This window comes from Prionailurus viverrinus, chromosome F2 (assembly GCF_022837055.1).
Source record: "Prionailurus viverrinus isolate Anna chromosome F2, UM_Priviv_1.0, whole genome shotgun sequence".
In the NCBI taxonomy this organism is placed as follows: Eukaryota; Metazoa; Chordata; class Mammalia; order Carnivora; family Felidae; genus Prionailurus; species Prionailurus viverrinus.
Window position 1 is genome coordinate 17286771 of NC_062578.1, and position 21571 is coordinate 17308341.

At 37.9% G+C, this 21571-nt stretch overlaps 1 protein-coding gene across 3 annotated transcripts in view; it reads left to right on the forward strand.

The window, feature by feature from the left end:
- SGK3 (serum/glucocorticoid regulated kinase family member 3) overlaps nucleotides 1-21571 on the forward strand; it is a 142657-nt gene that overhangs the window by 15067 nt on the left and 106019 nt on the right. The window contains exon 2 of one of the 3 annotated variants that reach the window (XM_047842618.1): nucleotides 71-117. The exons of the other annotated variants lie outside the window; for them this stretch is intronic. The gene's annotated coding sequence lies outside the window, so the exon portion shown is untranslated. The remainder of the gene's footprint in view (nucleotides 1-70; nucleotides 118-21571) is intronic. 3 annotated transcript variants of the gene reach the window in all.

Genomic DNA, 21571 nt, shown 5'->3' on the forward strand with positions numbered 1-21571 from the left:
CTGTTGAAATGATCGTGTAGTTTCTGTCCTTTATTTTGTTAATACAGTAATACATTTGATTATTTTTCAGATGTTAATCCATCTTTTCATCCCTGGGATAAATCACATTTGGTCAAGGTATATAATCCTTTTTATATGTTGCTGAATCTGGTTTGCTGGTATTTTGTTGCGAATTTTTGCACTATGTTGATCTGTAATTTTCTTCTGATATCTTTGGTTTTGGTATCGGTAATACTGGCCTCCTTGAATGAGTTCCTTCCTCTTCTTTTTCTTTAGGAGGAGGTGAGATTTGGTGAAAGATTGATATTAATTTTTCTTTAAGCTTTTGGTAGAATTCACCAGCAAAGCCATCTGGACCTTGGCTTTTATTTGTGGGATATATTTTTTTTTATTGCTAATTCAATCTCTTGTTATATATCTGTTTTTTTGAGAGAGAGAAAGGGAGAGCGGTGCATACATGAATGAGAGAGGAAGGGGCAGAGAGAGAGGGAGAGAGCATCTTAAGCAAGGCTCCACACCCAGCAAGGAGTCTGGCATAACATGAGCCTAAGTCGAGTTGCACGCTTAACTGACTGAGCCACCCAGGCACCTCTATATATATCTATTTAGTTTCCAGTTCTTCTTTAGTTTGTTTTGGTAGTTTTTTCCTTCCTACAAATTTGCCCATTTCATCTAGGTGATCTAATTGGCTCCCATTCATTCCTTATTTTACTAATGAGTCTTTTCTTGATCAGTATGGTTAAAGGTTTACCAATCTTGTTATTTTTTTTTTTTCAAAGAACCAACTTTTGATTTTCTCAATTGTTTTTCAGTTCTCTATTTCATTGATTTCTACTGTAGTCATTATTACTTCCTTTTGTTTGCTTTGGGTTTAGCTTGCTCTTTTTTTTCTAGTGTCTTAAGGTGGAAGTTTAGGCTATTGATTTGAGATCTTTTTTAAGGTAGGCATTCACAACTATAAAAATCCTTCTGAACACTATATTCGTTGAATTCTAGAAGGTTTGGTATGTTGTGTTTTCATTTTCATTTATCTGAAAGTGTTTCCTAATTTCTCTTGTGATTTCTTCTTTGACCCCTTGGTTACTTAAGAATGTGTTGTTTAATTTCCACATATTTGTGAATTTACCAAATTTCCTCTTGTTATTGCTTTCTAATTTAAATTCATTGTTGTCTGAGAACATAATTTGTATGATTGCTGTCTTTTTAAATTTAATGAGGCCTTATTATGGCCAAATATATGGGCTCCCCTAGAGAATGCTTCATGTATATGTGAGAGGATTGTGTATTTTGTTTCTGTTGTTGGAAATGTTCTATGTATGTCTAGTAGGTCTCATTGGTGTCTGGTGTTCATGTCTTCTCTTTCCTTATTGATATTCTGCTGAGATGTTCCCATTAAAGCATTTTAATGATTTATATTAGTATAGATGTGAAAACTTACTATCAAGATAAAAGACTGAAATGCAAACTTATAATGTTGTTTTAGTGGGCTATTTAAACAAAATTAAATTTAAAAATTATTTATTTTCAGCACACTGGAGTCCTGTGTCGGGCTCCATGCTGAGTGTGGAGACTGCTTGGGATTCTCTCTCTCCCTCTGTCCCTCTCCCCTGCTCTCACTCTTTCTCTCTAAAATAAAAAAAAAAATTTTAATTATTTACTTTCATTACTTTTTAATGTTAAAATTTAAATGTAACTTAAGTTCAGTGCTATTTTCTCAGGTCCATGATTCTTTTGTATCTTTGTGATAGGATTTGTTAGTAAAGTGCACTGAAATAGTTTTTCCAACAGTATTGACACTCATCTCATCTCAAATGAATCAACAGTCTTATTTGATCAACTTACCTATTAGGAATTAAGAATTTATTGCTAACATGTGGTGGAGGTGACTGCTCCAAAAAATGTAACAAATGTAACCCATATCTTCACGCTAAGCAGAATTGGTATATAGTTGAATTTTCTTGTTTTTAATTTTCAATGGTAACAGTTTTTGATCTGCACCTACAAGAATTCTATGAAATACACATTTCAAAATTTGCAGTGGTAGAAAGGCTATGTGAAATTCAGTTAATAGAGGCAATTTTTAAAATGTATAAATGTATGAATACCAGTAAATTCTTTTCCTTAAAGCATCATGTACTTGTGAAGACAATATAATTTTACTTGCCTTGCAGCACATATGGGAATTATCCTGCATTTTACAAATAAACTATTGTTTTGAAATTATACCCACATTTTAGTGTTTTGTTTTGTTTTTTTAACTGTAGTTAGAATGATCTCTCATTTAATGAATCCTGTTATCCAACAGTGACCATTTTGGAAGGCCATTTGGCCTAAGTAGATAAAGAGTGAGGGTCAGAACATAGAGGAAAAATTCTACATTATTTCTAGATTATCCAGATTTTTGGATTATCAGAGATGACAGCAGTTAGATAGATTGAAGAACAAACAGTAGCTACAGAAGAATCAAAAAGAATGTAATAGTGGAAAAAGTACAGAAGTGTATTAAGAGGGAGAACATAGCTGCAGAAGTCTTTTTAGGTCCTTGGCAAAGAGGCCAGTACACAGAAATGCATTCCTAGATTTTCTAAATCTATATCTACCCTGGGAGGGAAATTTCTGAGTGAAGTGTGTCATTGGAGCACATGCTCTTCAGTACTATACTTATTACAGTAATTGAATTTTCCCTCTCCATTTAGATCATGTGGCAATATTCTCTGTGGCAACACCAAATGACTAAAGGAATGAATTTGATTGGTTTATTAAGTGTTTTAAAAATCTAGGGGCACCTGGGTGACTCAGTTGGTTAAGTGTCTGACTTCGGCTCAGGTCATGATCTCATGGTTCGTGGGTTCAAGCCCCGTTTCAGGCTCTGTGCTGACAGCCTGAAGCCTGGAGCTGGCTTCAGATTTTTTGTCTCCCTCTCTCTCTCTCTGCCCCTCCCCTGCTCACGCTTTGTCTTTCTCTCTCAAAAATAAATAAACATTAAAAAAATAATAAAATAATAAATAAAAATAAAAATCTTATGAGCTGATTTAGGAAAGTGATGATAGATGTAAAAATGTTTGGCATAGTAAAGGGCACAAAGTAGGAATGTGATAAATGTTGGCTGATATTATCCTATCCATAATATTCTATAATACTTAATAGCTTTGGCTGAGGAATTTAGAAAGCCCCAGTTACAGTGCTAGATCTGCCACTAACTTATTAAGGGATCCTTAGCAAGTCACTTGATTTTCTTTGATTGTAAATTACTCAAATTTCCTTCTACCTCTAAAATTCTATGGTTCTATTAAATCCATATAAAGAAAAAAGCTTTAAATAAAGATTATTTTTTTAAATAGAGGTGGAAGTTTTGTTGTTTTCAACTTTTACAATTTTAACTAGGGTACACTACATGAATAAGATTCTTTATAGCATTATCTAAAACCAACCACTGATTTATTTGAAAACAAAGGGTTTCTTTACAGTGTCATTTAGCCTGGCATTGCCATGAATCCAAGAATTATTCCACACTAATCAGAGAACAGTAATTCAGTTGTACTTAAATTAGGAGTTCCACACAGCCATTCACCAGAGATGAATTGAGGTGAACAAGAACTTCTAACTTAATTTGCGAAAGTTCTAAAATGTACTGGTGGAATACACTGTAGGAGAGTGAAAAGTAGGTGGGAAGTGTGGCTCAGATCATGCAAAGCTGTTACAGAAACTGTCGCTGCTTTTTGTTAACATTTTCTGATCTGTGTGATTTCTAGTAAAAAAAATTAATGATACTGTAAATTTTGGGAGCATTTTTACCATTTTGAAATGTTGATGTATGGTGTGACTGTTAGATAATGAATCAGTGTGTTTGGTCATTTTTGTTTTTTAAAAAAACAAAATGTTATATGGATTCATATTCATGTAGTTGTGAAGGAAAAAACTCTTGTTTTCCTTTACATGAAATACCCTGAACAATTCTGTCCTCTGGTTATAAATGTGTGGCAGTTTTTCACACACCAAGCAGTTCTGAGACACCAGCTGGGTGTGTCCTACAAATTAACTCAATCCTGACACTGTCTGGAGATCCCACAGATTAAGAGCTCAGTTTTATAGAACTGTCGTCCCGCCCCCCTCTGCTGACAACTGCAAGGCCAGGTGGTTACCTGTGCTTCTGAAGGACAGGCTATAAATTTCCTACGATTCCCTCGTCAGGTTTGACTACTTTGCCAGTGTGGCTCACAGAATTCAGGAAAAACAGTTAACTTACTAGATTGCCAGTTTATTATAAAAGCTGTAACTCAGGAACAGCCAGATGGAAGAGATGCTTGGGGCAAGGTATGTGGGAAGGGATGAGGGAAGTTCCATGCCCTCAGTCAGGGGTGCACCACTCTCCCACATCTCTGTGTGCACCAATTCAGACGGAAACTTTCTGATCCCGTCCTTTTGGTTTTCTATGTAGGTTTCATTATGTAGGCATAGTTGGTTAAATCATTGGCCACTGGTGATTTATTCAACCTCCAGCCCCATTCCCCTCCCCAGGGGTGGGGGTGGGTGGGACTGAAAGGTCCATCCCTCTGATCTAATCAGATTGGTTCCCCCGGCAACCAGTCCCTATCCTTAAATTATCTAGGGGTTTTCGGGGCGCCTGGGTGGCTCAGTCAGTTAAGCGTCCGACTTCGGCTCAGGTCACGATCTCACGGTCCGTGAGTTCGAGCCCCGCATCAGGCTCTGGGCTGATGGCTCATAGCCTAGAGCCTGCTTCCGATTCTGTGTCTCCCTCTCTCTCTGCCCCTCCCCCGTTCATGCTCTGTCTCAAAAATAAATAAAAACGTTAAAAAAAAAAAATAAATTACCTAGGGGTTTTCCAGAAATCACCTAACATAAACTCAGGTGTGATTGAGACAGGCTTGTTACATGAATGACAAAAGACACCTGTTTCACCCTTATCATTTTTGTCACTTATGAGGGTTTTAGGAGCTCTGCCAGAAACTGATAAAGACCAAATAATATATGTATTTCTTTATATAAATCACAATATTGTAGTACATTTTTTTTGTTTTGAGAGGCAAATTATGCTCAGAGACTGAGTTTGTCTTTGCCAGTGAGAAAATTAATAATGGGAAACCTCAGGGCACCCAGGGGGCTCGGTTGTTTAAGCACCCAATTTTGGTTCAAGTCATGGTCTTCTGGTTCATGGGTCGAGCCCCATGTCAGGCTCCACGCTACCGTGGGTTCTCTCTCTCTTCCTCTCTCCCCCAATGCAAGTGCATGCATGCTCCCCTCTCTCTTTTTCACTTTCAAAAAAATAAACTTAAAAAAAATGTTTTTTTAATAATGGGAAACCTCACTAAAATGGGGACAGGTGAAACTCTCACACCCACACTTGTAGTCAACTGCAGACCCAACAGAAAGAGATAGACCTTGCATGTGGCTACTACTTTACTATCAACAGAAGGAAGAAAGGCTTATCTTATGTGGCTCTCTCCCAAAAACTCAGCCAATGAGAAATAGCCACAATCTAGCCAATGAAAATCCACTATACTTCCAGTTCCCAGTTTGCACCAATGGAATTCTTTCTTTATAACTGCCTTCCCAGCTTACCCTCTTTCTCTATAGGAGAGCCTGTGAGCCCTCTCTGGACTTGTCTGTCCTTTTGCTGTAGCTTACTTGTTCTGGCTTGCAGTTCTCTTTTACTCCCAGATAAACCCATCTTTTGCTGATAAAATAACTGGAAGTTTTATTTTTAAGGTTAACACCAGCAATTTATTTAATGTAGGTTCACTGTAGTAATTTCATAAGCCAATAGCATACAGGATAATGTCTCTTAATAAACCAATAAAGAAATAACATATCCCAAATAATGGTAGATGAATCACACTATTGTTCCAGGCAAGGGATGATAAAAGAAATAAAGCCCAAATTTAGTTGAGGTATATACTTTTATATAGTCGGCACTCAGGAGAGACAGCTCAGCCAACTGAGAGCTGACATTAAACTGTCAGAGCAAAAGTGAAAGTCCTTTGTTCCTAGAGCGTGTTGGTAAGGAACAGTGGCACTGATGTTGATCGGAAAGATGTTCTTCTTGGGACGACTGCACAGTTTTCACCGCTGCCGATAAAACAGTTGCCTTTACCACACCAGGGTCCAGTGCCCTGAGGTCTTGGGAGAGCTATTTATATCAGCAAAGAGTAGTCTTGCCAGACTGAATACACTCAGATAGTCCTTACAGACTCTGGGTATTTATAGTCTAAATGTCCACTTGCCATAGTTGCTTCTTCATATGTTTTTATTGATAAGCCCAAGCAGGGTCCTCAGCAGCTGAGCTATGGAGTAATTATCAATGATAATGGATGAGATGATGAAATCCTGACACAACTTACACCAACTTTACTCTTTATGAACTTTACTCTTTACTCCTTACCTTCCTCTTACAAATAGGTTCATTTATGTCACAAGCAGGTGGATTCAAAATCATATCAAAACAATATACAACATCATTGTTTAAGAATTGTTAAAATTGGGGCACCTGGGTGACTCGGTTAAGCATCTGACTTCAGCTCAGGTCATGATCTCCTGCTTTGTGGGTTTGAGACCCATGTCAGGCTCTGTGCTGACAGCTCTCTCTCTCAAAAATAAATAACATTAATTTTTTTTAGATAAAAAGAATTGTTAAATTATGACAACCAAAACTATTTTTCCACCTTCATTAAAAGAATACAGTACACTTTAAATGTCCATTTAAGTTTTAATGGAAAAACCTGGAGGCAAGCCATCGAAATGTACTCTGGGTTTTTCTCTTTTGTAATTTTAAGCTCTTACTATTAAAGTTCACTTATCATAATTCTGTGTACATTGCCTTAAGTTCAGTTTTAAAAGGAGGGAAAAGTGGAAAACAAGTTACGAAACACTAAGGTAATGGATGGTGGTTATGAGTCATTATGGTTTATTGTGCAAGTATGTTACAGAAGCAGAAGGATCTATCAGGCACACAGTTCTCTTAAAATGACAGATTTCTCAAATCCTCAGTGACAAGGATCTTGTATATGTGTAATGAAGTGTCTTCTCATGGACTTTCTAATCATTAAAATATAAAGTTTGTGTCGCTTGGAGAAAGAAGGTAAGTGATTGTGTTGAAGACTGTATATTTGTTGGATAATTGTATACTACCCTGGTCATCATTTGCTGTTAAGTCTTTCTAGGACCCACCAGAGCTAGCCATATCCTGAAGGACCATATTGATTTTCAGACTTTTTTTTTTAAACAATTTCTCTTTTTATTTTTATTTTTTATTTGTTTAATGTTTAGTTTTAAGAGAGAGAGAGAGACAGAATTCAAGTGGGGGAGGGGCAGAGAGAGAGGGAGACACAGAATCCGAAGCAGGCTCCAGGCTCTGAGCTGTCAGCACAGAGCCTGACATGGGGCTCCAACTCAGGAACCAGGAGATCATGACCTGAGCTGAAGTAGGACGCTCAACTGACTGAGCGACCAAGGTGCACCAATGAATAAACAATTAAAAAAAAAAAATTAGCATCGAAGCTATTTTGGATCTCTCTGCCCCTCCACAGCTTGTGCTCTCTCTCAAAAATAAACATTAAAAAAATTGTTTATTTATTTATTTTGAGAAAGAGTGCACGGTGCGGGGTGGGGGGGGCGGGAGAGACCCCCAAGCAGGTCCCACGCCATCAGCTCAGAGCCCAACGTGGGGCTTGATCCCGCTACCTCAAGTTCATGACCCAAGCTGAAATACATTTAGCTGACTGAGCCACCCAGGCACCCCCAGACTTACTTTTACAGGTAGAAAGCAAGAAGTACCTCATTTCATCTGAGGTAGTAGGCCATAAACAACATTTTGAGCTTATAAGGTGATTTTCTTTTATTTAAAAAAAATTTGTTTTTACTTTATTTTCTTTTGAGAGAGAGATAGCATGTGCGTGAGCAGGAGGGAGGGGCAGAGGAGAGAGAGAGAGAGAGAGAGAGAGAGAGAGAGAGAGAGAGAGAATCCTAAGCAGGCTGCATGCTCACAAAGGAGCCTGACTCAGGGCTTGATCCCATGACCCTGGGATTGTGACCTGAGCCAAAATCAAGAGTTGGACACTCAACTGACTAAGCCACCAGGTTCCCCTTTAAAATTTTTTTTTGAGGGGCGCCTGAGTGGCTCAATTGGTTAAGTGTCTGACTCTTGATTTCAGCTCAGGTCATGATCTCACAGTTTGTGAGTTCAAGCTCCACATCAGGCTCCATGCCAGCAGCAGGGAGCCTGCTTGGGATTCTCTCTCTCCCTCTCTCTCTCTGCCCCTCCCCTGCTCTCACACTCTCTTTCTGTCTCATTCAAAATAAATAAACTTTTTAAAATATAATAATCTATTTTTTATAATTTACATCCAAGTTAGCATATGGTGCAACAATGATTTCAGGAGTAGATTCCTTAAGCCCCTTACCCATTTAGCCATCCCCCCTCCCACAACCGCTCCAGCAACCCTCTGTTTGTTCTCTAAGAGTCTCTTATGTTTCATCTCCCTCCCTGTTTTTATATTATTTTTGCTTTCTTTCCCTTATGTTCATCTGTTTTGTATCTTAAAGTCCTCATATGAGTGAAATCATATGGTATTTGTCTTTCTCCAACTAATTCCATTTAGCATAATACCCTCTAGTTCCATCCACGTAGTTGCAAATGACAAGATTTCATTCTTTTTATTGCTGAGTAATACTCCATTTTATATATATACATGTATGCTCACAAAGGAGCATATACATACATATATATATATATATTTATATGTATGTATAATGGAGTATTACTCAGCAATCAAAAAGAATACACACACGCACGTGTGTATACACACACACACATTATATTTATACACACCACATCTGCTTTATCCATTCATCCATCGATGGACATTTAGGCGCTTTCCATACTTTGGCTATTGTATCCATACTTTGGATAGTGCTGCTGTAAACATTGGGGTGCATGTGTCCCTTTGAAACAGCATACCTGTATCCCTTGGATAAATGCCTAGTACTGCAATTGCTGGGTCATAGGGTAGTTCTAGTTTTAATTTTTTGAGGAACCTCTATACTGTTTTCCAGAGTGGCCGCACCAGCTTGCATTCCCACCAACAATGCAAAAGAGATCCTCTTACTCCACATCCTTGCCAACATCTGTTGTTGCCTGAGTTGTTAATGTTAGCCATTCTGACAGGTGTGAGGTGGTATCTCATTGTGGTTTTGTATTTCCCTGATGATGAGTGATGTTGAGCATTTTTTCATGTGTCAGTTGGCCATCTGGATGTCTTCTTTGGAGAAGCGTCTATTCATGTCTTTTGCCCATTTCTTCACTGGATTATTTGTTTTTGGGGTGTTGAGCTTGATACGTTCTTTATAGATTTTGGATACTAATCCTTTATCTGATATGTCGTTTGCAAATATCTTCTCCCATTCTGTCGGTTGCCTTTTAGTTTTGCTGATGGTTTCCTTTGCTGTGCAGAAGCTTTTTATTCTGATGAGGTCCCAATAGTTCATTTTTGCTTTTGTTTCCCTTGCCTCTGGAGACGTGTTGAGTAAGAAGTTGCTGTGGCCAAGGTCAGAGAGGTGTTTGCCTGCTTTCTCCTCGAGGATTTTTATGGCTTCCTGTCTTACATTTAGGTCTTTCATCCATTTTGAGTTTTTGTGTGTGTGTATGGTGTAAGAAAGTGGTCCAGGTTCATTTTCTGCATGTCGCTGTCCAGTTTTTCCAGCACCATTTGCTGAAGAGACTGTCTTTATTCCATTGGATATTCTTTCCTGCTTTGTCAAAGATTAGTTGGCCATACATTTGTGGGTCCATTTCTGGGATCTCTATTCTGTTCCATTGATCTGAGGTCTGTTTTTGTGCCATCAAAATAAATAAACTTTAAAATTATTTATCAATATAGGAGCACTAACAGTGTAAGAAAATAATAAGTAATGTAACTTGGTTCTATGAAAATAATACTAAGTTCAGTCATTTTATGTAGGCACTTTCCCATTTATACTTAAGCACCACAGACTCTCTTTACGGCATCAGAATGCTAACATTAATGTGGTTCAGCTCGCAATAATTTGTATTCATTTCATTAAAGCCCAAGTTACAGTTTATGAAGTTATTTCATTTAATATAATACAGCTCATAGAATATAGTAGAACCTCAAAAAATGTTTGTTGAGTAGTCTGGCCATCTGCTCACACTCAAAAAAAAAAAAAAGAAAACAGGCTAAAAAAATGGAGGAAAAATTCCCCCCATTCTATCTTGCATACCAGAAGAGACTAATCTTCGTAAAGCCCTATTTTAATGGCATGCCTACCTTTCTTAACCTACAATAGCTCTTTATTAGTTCAAATCCAAACTTTTCACCCTGCCTTACATAGTCAACCTAATTTGGGACAGCACTTCTGCAGAATCAGTCTGTACAGTTAGATCCACTTAATTAAAATACTGGCAGCATAGGTAGGGGATATGGATTGGTTGTACTAACTTAAAGCAGATTTTGGCTTTCCAAATCTAGACATTAACATCAGGGTATAGACTTTAAAGTTATATGTTGGTACACTAAACAAAAACTTTGTATTCATTAAATATTTATTGAGTGCTCACTATGGGCTAGGCACTGGAATAGTGGATGAGGCTTTGGTGATCATCAAAATCAACATAACCTCTGCCCTCATGGAGATTCTGGTGTAATTGTGAAGGCAAATAGTTATAATTCAGGGTAGAAAGTGCTAGAACAGGAGAAGTGCCCCAGGAGCCCAAGTTCACAGCAAGAGCATTTAACCCAGCTATATAGGATCAGAGAAGGCTTCTTAGGCTCATTGACTTCTAGCTTGGTGACAGTCAATGGGCTGTGCATTACAGGTTGAAGGCTCGTGAGTTTGAGCCCCGCTTGGGCTCTGTGCTGACAGCTCAGAGCCTTGAGCCTGCTTCGGATTCTGTGTCTCCCTCTCTCCGTGCCTCCCCCACTCGCATTGTGTGTGTCTCTCTCTCAAAAATAAATAAACATTAAAAAAATTTTTTAAAAGAAAAATAAATCAGAATGGATAAAATAAGCTGCTTTTACTGCTCAGCTTCTAGTCACGTACTATGTTGCCTTTAATTTATGTAATGTATGCATACAAAGTTACTAAGTCACACTGAGATAGTAGAAACATCAGTGTAATTTGCTAACACCCCCTAATCCCCTTGGAACATTTCCTTGGATCCACTCCTTGGATTTCCATGGCCATCAGAATAACATTAGACTCCTCAGCATAGTTGTCTAGCCTTTTGTGCTTAGTCTTTAATCTGCCTCCCTATCTCTATTTTCTATTTGTCTCCTTCATCTGAACTTACTCTTTGCTCTGCCATACCTTTTGCACACCCTGTTTCCTGCTTTTGAGCCTTTACTTAACCTTCTCTTCACTTGGAATAGCCGCCTTCCTTCCCTTTCACTGCCTATAAAATTATCCTTTCTTGAAAACTCATTTCCAATCCTTTTTCTATCAAGTCTCTGATTTTCTTGCTTTCCTTCTTGCCTCCTCCAATTCTCCAGAAGTGTTTTCTTTTTTGTTTTCAATAAAACATACTGTAGTCTTTTGCAGTGCTTTTAAAAAATGTGGGTTGCAACCCATTAGCGACTTGTGAAGTCAATTTAGTGGATTGTGATCAGCATTTTAAAACATGGAATAAAATAGACCACAATAGAAAATATCAAAATATGTTATATATCAAAAGGAGTACAGGTTTTCCCCACTATCCAAAAGTAGAGCGTTCTTATGAAAACTTTCATAAACCAAAATAGTGTAAAGGAAAGAAGCAATTACCATTAATTTATATGGCAAAAAAACTTTGAGAGTTCCCAGATCCGAAATTAACCTCTTAGGCTTTTCTGATACCTTAGGATGTATCTTGCTAATGGATGCCCAAAATAAATCATAGATAAAGTTCAGATGCTCACAGACACTGTACAAAGCTGGCACAGCTTGATGCTGAGATGCTGAGTGTGTTTCTGGGCAGGGAACTTGGTGGTGCCACTGTGGCTGCTTGAGGGGTGCCTTTTCCATAAAGGCTCACTGCAAAACAAATGCTGAATGCAGTTTTTGGTTTTTGTGTTTCACCTTTTTGGTAAAAGCGAAAATCCTCTTCAGATTTCTTTCAGGTAGCAAAAACAGGTACTGAAGTAGGTTTTTCATAAAAGCAAAGTGGTGTAAACACAAAGTTTCAAAAAGGGGATACTGGTGATATTGTTCTATGGTACTTTTGTTATAGATATTTATATATGCTGGCTCATCATGTAAGAAATATTTCTTATAGTTCTTGGTAAAAGAAAAAAATTTGAAAAACACTGGTTAATATATCTGTGGATTGGCTCCCCAATTAGATTTTATGTTACTTTATGACAAGGACTTATCACTTGAGCTCTAAATATTCTACCCTCTCTGCTTTATATCGTATCTAGGGTGTTTTGTTCATTTTAAGTGTTGATTTTCTTTGAACTTGTCTCTAATCCTTCCTAAATTCTTTTAATAGCATTTTCATAAAATTCCCCTTATGGTTCAGTCTAGCAAAGTGGAATCTCCCAGTTCTCTCTCTGCCTCTGGAGAATTTCCTTGGGGAGCCTTCCATTCTCCAGTTGCCATCTGGATTGCTGCTGGACTGTCACTCTTTTTTTTATAGTAAATTGTTTTTTTTTTTAATATGAAATTTATTGTCAAATTGGTTTCCATACAACACCCAGTGCTCATACCAAAAGGTGCCCTCCTCAATACCATCAACCACCCTCCCCTCCCTCCCACCCCCATCAACCCTCAGTTTGTTCTCAGTTTTTTTTTGTTTTTTTTTTTTATTTAAAACAAAAAATTTTTTTTCAACGTTTATTTATTTTTGGGACAGAGAGAGACAGAGCATGAACGGGGGAGGGGCAGAGAGAGAGGGAGACACAGAATCGGAAACAGGCTCCAGGCTCTGAGCCATCAGCCCAGAGCCCGACGCGGGCCTCGAACTCACAGACTGCGAGATCGTGACCTGGCTGAAGTCGGACGCTTAACCTACTGCGCCACCCAGGCGCCCCTGTTCTCAGTTTTTAAGAGTCTCTTATGCTTTGGCTCCCTCCCTCTCTAGCCTCTTTTTTTTTTTTCTTCCCCTCCCCCATGGACTTCTGTTAAGTTTCTCAGGATCCACATAAGAGTGAAAACATGGTATCTGTCTTTCTTTGTATGACTTATTTCACTTAGCATAACACTCTACAGTTCCATCCACGTTGCTACAAAAGGCCATATTTCATTCTTTCTCATTGCCATATAGTATTCCATTGTGTATATAAACCACAATTTCTTTTTTTTTTCAATGTATGAAATTTATTGTCAAATTGGTTTCCATACAACACCCAGTGCTCATCCCAAAAGATGCCCTCCTCGGTACCCATCACCCACCCTCCCCTCCCTCCCACCCCCCATCAACCCTCAGTTTGTTCTCAGTTTTTAACAGTCTCTTATGCTTTGGCTCTCTCCCACTCTAACCTCTTTTTTTTTTTTTTCCTTCCCCTCCCCCATGGGTTTCTGTTAAGTTTCTCAGGATCCACATAAGAGTGAAACCATATGGTATCTGTCTTCCTCTGTATGGCTTATTTCACTTAGCATCACACTCTCCAGTTCCATCCATGTTGCTACAAAGGGCCATATTTCATTTTTTCTCATTGCCACGTAGTATTCCATTGTGTATATAAACCACAATTTCTTTATCCATTCATCAGTTGATGGACATTTCGGCTCTTTCCATAATTTGGCTATTGTTGAAACTGCTGCTGTAACCATTGGGGTACAAGTGCCCCTATGCATCAGTACTCCTGTATCCCTTCGGTAAATTCCTAGCAGTGCTATTGCTGGGTCATAGGGTAGGTCTATTTTCAATTTTCTGAGGAACCTCCACACTGTTTTCCAGAGCGGCTGCACCAATTTGCATTCCCACCAACAGTGCAAGAGGGTTCCCGTTTCTCCACATCCTCTCCAGCATCTATAGTCTCCTGATTTGTTCATTTTGGCCACTCTGACTGGCGTCCCTCACACTTTTAAAAGCATTGCTTTGTTGTCTTCTAGTTTCCACTGAGGCATTTAAGCCATGCCATTCTTATTCCTGAACTTTGTGACCTCTTTAGTCCTCTCTGGAGCTGTTAAGATCTTCTTTTTATATTTTCTGTTCTAAAATGTTACAGTGATCTGCCTTGTGAGGTCCTCTCTTCAGCCATTGTACTAGTACTCAGTGCACATTCTTAACATAGAATTTATGTTGTTCATGTTTTGTAAAAGTTATTTGATAATTTCATCCTCACTATTTTCTCTTTGTAGGTCTTTGACTAGTTGTGTGTTTGGTCTTTTGGATTGGTCCTCTAATTCTTACCTGTTTTTCCTGTTGTCTGTCTCTTGCTATTTTTGTTCTGCTTTCTGTAAAAGTCCCTCAGCTGTATCTTCCAACCTTTTTATTGATTTTTTTGTTTTAGCAGCGTTGTTACTTTCCAATAACTCTTTCTTATTGTCTGATTATGCTTTTTAAAAATTATTTTATTGAAAAAAATCTTATTCTTGTTCCATGCATATTTTTCTATATCTCTGAAGGTATTTTTTTTTGTAGATTAAAAAACTTTTGGGGCGCCTGGGTGGCGCAGTCGGTTAAGCGTCCGACTTCAGCCAGGTCACGATCTCGCGGTCCGTGAGTTCGAGCCCCGCGTCAGGCTCTGGGCTGATGGCTCGGAGCCTGGAGCCTGTTTCCGATTCTGTGTCTCCCTCTCTCTCTGCCCCTCCCCCGTTCATGCTCTGTCTCTCTCTGTCCCAAAAATAAATAAACATTGAAAAAAAAATTAAAAAAAAAAAAACAACTTTTGTCTATTCCTAGCATTCTATTTCCTGTTTTTATTCTAGTTTGTTTGGTTCACATATTTTTTTCCTTTTCTCTTTGGTCCTTTATATTAGAAGTTTTCCTTAAGTCCCTGATGATCATTTAAGAGTAGGACACCAAGGGCACCTGGGTGGCTCAGTAGGTTAAGTGTCTGGCTTTGGCTTAGGTCATGATCTCAATGGTTTGTGAGTTCGATCCCTGCATTGGGCTCTGTGCTTTGTGTGGAGCCTGCTTCAAATTCTCTGTGCTCCTCCTTCTCTTGTGCTCTCTCTCTGTCTCCCTCTCTCTTTCTCAAAAATGAATAAACATTTAAAAAAAGAGTAATACATGTAAAATACATTAAAAATGGAATAAAGGTTCTGTGTATCTGAGTGGAACTTGTTAAAAGTGAGCCAGCTTTTTTGATGGGGACCATCACAGCTTTCATTCTCAGCAGCTGTTTTCTCAAGGACCATTCAGTGTTTTCAGATAAGAAGCCTCTCATCTCTTTCCTGTTGCACCAAATCCTGAGACTTTTCAAGGCATCTACAGGTTAGATTGACTCACTCCTGCCTGGTGTCCCCTCTGCAGACCCTCACGTTTCACCTTCTAACCTCTCTGCCCATTTACCACTCCTTCCTATGCTTTCTGTCTTCATATAGTATGGAGTTTGGTGTCTCTTGTGTTTTCCTATTGTTTTAAGGTGACTTCTGAGAGAAAGAGGTGAAACATCTTTCTACCCACATTTTAAAGTGATAAATCCCTTACTGAACTTTTTAATTCACAAATTTTTTCCATATACATTGTTAAAACTGCAGGGAATATGCTAATGTTTCTTCTACACAGGCATGTTGAGACCTAATTAATTGTTAATGTATTTATGTAGATGAAATCCTTGTGTAAGTATTAAGTGGCATACTGTTTTCCAGAGAGCATAGAAAGAATGCTGTAAATATTTTAATTTTTTTTAGTGTTTATTTATTTTTGAGACAGAGACAGAGCATGAACAGGGGAGGGGCAGAGAGAGAGGGAGACACAGAATCTGAAACAGGCTCCAGGCTCTGAGCTGTCAGCACAGAGCCCGACACGGGGTTCAAACTCACGGACCACTAGATCATGACCTGAGCCGAAGTCGGACGCTTAACCGACCAAGCCACCCAGGCGCCCCTAATTTTTTTAATTAAAAAAAAGTTTATTTATTTTGAGAGAGAGTGAGAGAGAGCAGAGGAGGGGCAGAGAGAGAGAGAGAGAGAGAGAGAGAGAGATTGAGAGAGAATCCCAAGCAGACTCTACTGCCAGCACAGACCCCGATACGGGGCTTGAACTCATGAAACATGAGATCATGAGCTGAGCCAAAATCAAGAGTTGGATGCTTAACTGACTGAGCCACCCAGGAGCCCCAAGAATGCTATATAGATTTTAAATTGCCTTTTGTGGTTTCTCTTTTTAAAAAAACAAAGTTTCTCCTTTTCCCCCACCCCTTTTAACTTTAGATTTTGGCAGGCCAGTATTTGTTGTTCTCTTGTTGCCAATTTAGATATCAAGAATATGACATCAGGAGGCAATTCATAATACGAAGCATGCTGAAGGTGGCCTTGTGAAAGTTGTTAGTTCTCATGATATTGAGGTGTGAAGTTTACTTTTAAAATAGGCTGTTTTATTCCCTAACCTCATTTTAGTGTTCTTTTTCTTTTTGAGCATATGACCATGGTTTCTCCGTCCCAGTAACTTCAGTAAAATTTCTTACAGAGTAATTCCTTACAAATAAAAGACTATCTTCAAGTAATTTAAACAGCCAAATAGTGTTTTTGAGTAAATAGTACAGAATGCCTGTTTTAGAAAGTCCAGGTCTAGAGGAGTAAGAAAGCTGGAGAAGCCTGAGATGGTGCCATGTTATGGAAGAATGGTATTACGCGCTATTTTAAAATTCCTTGACATGTGTGCCATTTTAGTATAAAGTTAAAAAGCTTCTTATCTTTTAAAGTTTTAGCCACTTAGCAATTACTTTTTTTAATTGATTTGATTTGCTCAGTCTCACTCAAAAGTTAATGCAATGTGCTTTACAGCATAGCATGGCAAGTAGAGCACCAGGAATTCTAGCAGTGCCGAGCAAGTTACTTAATGTTTCATTGTCCGCTTCTGTAGAATGGAGTTAAGAAGGTGTCCCTATGGGGATTACATGAGAGAATATGTGAAGTCCTCTGCACAGGGCTTGGCTCCATTAATGTTAGTTCCTTCTATTGAGGTATGTAAAGCATCTAGCTCAGTGCCTTTTCCATCTACTTTCCTCCTACTTATTCAGGATGTTCTGCTGAATCAAAACTAACAGTAGGAAGTTATATAATTCAGATCCTTTCTTCTGATTCTTAGAAGATTTAATTTGGAGATAGTTTTGGTGAATTCAAAAACCTACTGCCACTAAGGTAGTATCTATTTATGATCAGAGCTTTGTAAAAAAGTTAATCCTGTCTGTGGTGAATTAGCAACCTATTAAAACAACAGTACATTGCTGGAGGGAATTCCAAATTTTTGCAATCATTTTTTTGGCAAGCTACTCAGGCTTTGGGTATTACCTAGGGGAATTTATAAATATGTCAAGTCTTGATAGATTCTTCCTTTTTATGCTAATGTACTATAAATATGCTGGGCTCATCCTGCCTGTGGGACATATTTTGTCCAGGCTGTTCCTAGTATCACCAGCATCACGATTCTCCTGGACCTGACTAGCACTAGGGACACACAGGACCAGTTCAGCTCTGCCTTGACTTGCATTTCCCTCTATCACTGAGATCAATAAACTCTCTACTCTGACAAGTAGAAGGAGCAGGCTCATCAATTTTAATTTTGAAAATTGCCTACATGCTATTGTCATCAATTTGTCTGGGTTACCTTTGCAAAGATGGTGGACTCATCAATTTGAAACCCATTATGTCAGAGTTGGCCATTAGGGATTTCTGATTTTGCTATTAAAGTATTTCCAGTAAAAGTCTAACTCGATATTCTAGCTGTATGAATGCTTATATGAGAGAATGGTAAAGAAAATAGAGAGTAAGGGATGGATCCATTTTGTATTATTCAGAAAATTATTCTATAATACAGTTTCTGAAATTAACTACCTTTGGTCAACATATAACGAAATGGGTAAAATTTGATTAGTTTCATCTGATAGAAAAATTATCATTTTATTAATGGGCAGTTTCTTGCATTTGGAAGACTAAATTTTGAGGGTAAATAATATATAGCTTTACAGATATATTTTTATTAAACCAAAAATCTCCACTTATGCTTTTTAAATTAAAAAGTAGAAGGCTTAACATTCCAGGGATACAGTGGACTTAGATTTGAATTGCTTAAAATATTTTTTGTAAGATACTCTTTTTTAAACATATTATTAAACACACATAAAAGAATATTCACAACAAGAGTGTAAAATATAAAGAATAACACTAAAGCAGACCCCGATTTATCTACCACTCAGTTTAAGAAATAGAATACTAGTAATACATTAGATTCCCTATGTGCCCTATGCAATTCAGTTCATGTCCCTCCATCCACCAATTAACTATGGCAAAATTTTGTATTTATTATTCTCCTGAATTACTGTAAAATTATTTTTTCAACATTTGTATTTATCTCTAAACAGTAAATGCTGAATTTTTTGTTTTTGAAACTTATATAAATGGAATAATTTCTCCTGATACTTTTTTTTAAATTTTTTTTAACGTTTATTTATTATTTTTGAGACAGAGCGAGACAGTGCATGAACGGGGGAGGGGCAGAGAGAGAGGGAGATACAGAATCGGAAGCAGGCTCCAGGCTCTGAGCCATCAGCCCAGAGCCGGACGCGGGGCTCGAACCCACGGACCGCGAGATCGTGACCTGAGTCGAAGTCGGACGCTTAAACCGACTGAGCCACCCAGGTGCCCCTCTCCTGATACTTTTAACAGTAGTGTTGGTGACATTCATCCATGTTGATGTATACAGATGTGGTTCATTCATTTTCATTTCTGTGTAATATTCCATTGTATGACTGTCCCAATTTACTTATCTATTTTTCTCTTGATGGACATTTGGGTCATTGTTAGGTTTGGAGCTAGTACAAACATTGACTTCTTATACATGTCCCTTGTTGCACATGAGCAAAAGTGGAATTGCTAAACCAATTGCTTAATTTCTGAATTTCACGAAAACTTCAATTTGCTTTTCTTTGAAATTAGGAGGATTTGAAAGGGCACCTGGGTGGCTCAGTTGGTTAAGCGACTAACTCTTGATCTCAGCTCAGATCTCGATCTCAAAATCATAAGTTCAAGTCCTGTGTTGGGCTCTGCACTGGGCATGAAGCTTACTTTAAAAAAAATGAATTTAAGGAAGATTTGAGAGAAATTATTTCAAATCAGTGGTTTGATAATATGGTATCAATTTTAGCAATTTTTCTAGGAAAAATGAATGAATTAAAGATAGTTGATTTATTCAGAAAAGTCAGGAAGTGAGGAATTCTAGACTATTTAGATACGTTTAAACATGGATGTAGGGATATAGATATATAGATATGAGATAAAGACATAGTCAATTTCAGGAATCAGAATATAATCTTAATAATAATAATAGCTAATTTTTATTGAATATGTATTAACCCAAGATGATTGTCCTGGTACATACCAGTTGAATAATTGAATATAAGCCACTGCCTGGAAATGGTTTGTGTGTAGTGTATGTGTGTGTGTGTGTGTGTGTGTGTGAGAGAGAGAGAGAGAGAGAGAGAGAGAGAGATTGTCTGAATATGAACAGTGAAAAAATTTCCTTCAGATTGCTTGATTTTTGGACAAAAAAAGCATTTTATATTCATTCAGCCTGCTTTGATCAGGACATCTTCTACCATCTGGAAATAAGATGGACTGTAAGATGCTGAATTAATTTTTTTCACTGTGATATTTGAATTTCTACAAATTCAAGGAAAAGTGAGTCAATAATGGCTGTTGTGTCAAGTTTACAATTAGTGTTTATTGCCAATGCTTTCCTTTCTATATATCTGGAAGTGTTTTACAAATGAATTTATGTGAATTTCTCATACAATGTCCTCTCTTCTGAAAAATCCTTGCTTTACAACTATCTAAAATTTGCTCACTTTTTAAAAAAGTTTATTTATTTATTTTGAGAGAGAGAAAGCACGCACATACATGTGTGCAAATGCAAGTGGGGGAGGGGCAGAGAGAGTGAAAGAAAGAATCCCAAGTAGGCCCTGTGCTGTGACCATAGAGCCTGACTTGGGCCTTGATCCTGTAATCCATGAGATCATGGCCTGAGCCAAGATCAAGAGTTGTACACTTAACTCACTGAGCCACCCAGGCGCCACTAAAATTTGCTCACTTTTAGGATTTCCTCCCTTCCTCTCTACTTAAGATATTTATTTTTGCCCCTGCATGGGCCAGGCACCTATTTGTCTAAGTGCAGGAGATGTAGTAAGAAAATAGATCCAATCTTGCCCTCAAAGAACTTAGAGTTCAGTGAGAGAGAGAGAGGGATATGTGAACAGGCAATTCCTGGGCAATTTACTTTGATAGGATTAGTTAATCTTATAGTTAATCTTAAGAAGGGGGAAGGGAAAGCTTTCACTATTAAGATATTTTTAAAAACCTGTTCTTTGATTTAAAATAAATACTCAGTAAACTTAAGTACCTGTTTACTTACTCATTTTATAGGTAATTTTTAATACAGCTACTTTCAAAGCTTTCAGGATTTTTTTATGATTTTTTTTATGATTCTTCCTAAAGAGAATACCATTCTGTTTTCTTGTTTGGATTTCACAAAAAAGAAGAACTGCTTTTCTCATTGCTTCAAATATTTTTTTAATTCCATGAGTCATGACTTCTGGAAACTTCTTATTCAGAAAACATTTAGTAGTTCTTGATCACATCTTGTGATTATTTTAATGAACTCATAAGTATGGCATGACATTTAGAACTATGTAAACAACACATGGGACGGTGCCTTGAAGCCACATATACTCATGCACTTAATAAATGTGGGTATTTTAATACTGGCTTGCTTCACTAAAAGAAAAAGCAGGTATACCACATGAGTAATCTCTGGTTACTAAATATCATTTACTGAGAGGTCAATCTAAGAGGGACTATAAAGTGTCCAGTAGACTTAGCCATGAGGAGAGCACTGTGCTAAGTGTCAAAGCAGTTTGGGGAGATGAAGGGTGGACATTGAGTTGAAGAGTGAACAGTAGAGGAACAGAGAAGATGGGAAGTGTGGACCCTGTTGATTTCAATACATGAATGTGTAATAGGGTGACCATCTACCCAGGACTATGGGGTTTCCTTGGATTCAGGACTTTCAGGACACTCCCAGGCAAACAGGAGCATTAGGTTATTCTACATACTAGATTCTGTGCTGGGTTCTGAGGTTGTAAAAAATAAGAATGCAAAGAGAAAATTATTATATAATATGATAATTTAGGATATAAATTTAAGAGGCTGTGCAAACACAAAAGGGGACATGCCCTAGTTTGCAGATGTTGGTCAGAAAGAAGCCAAGGAGAAGATGAAATGAATTCAGTGAAACAGTAGGGGTTACCCCAACAAAAATCAGGGGGACAGAACATTTCAGGCAGAGAAAGAGTGCAGCAGTTGGTTTATAGAGAAATATAGGTAGTTTTTTCCTTAAAGAGAAGGGGAAGTCACTAAAGGCTAAGGAAGCCCAGGTTCTTTACCACAGGGTTTGGGG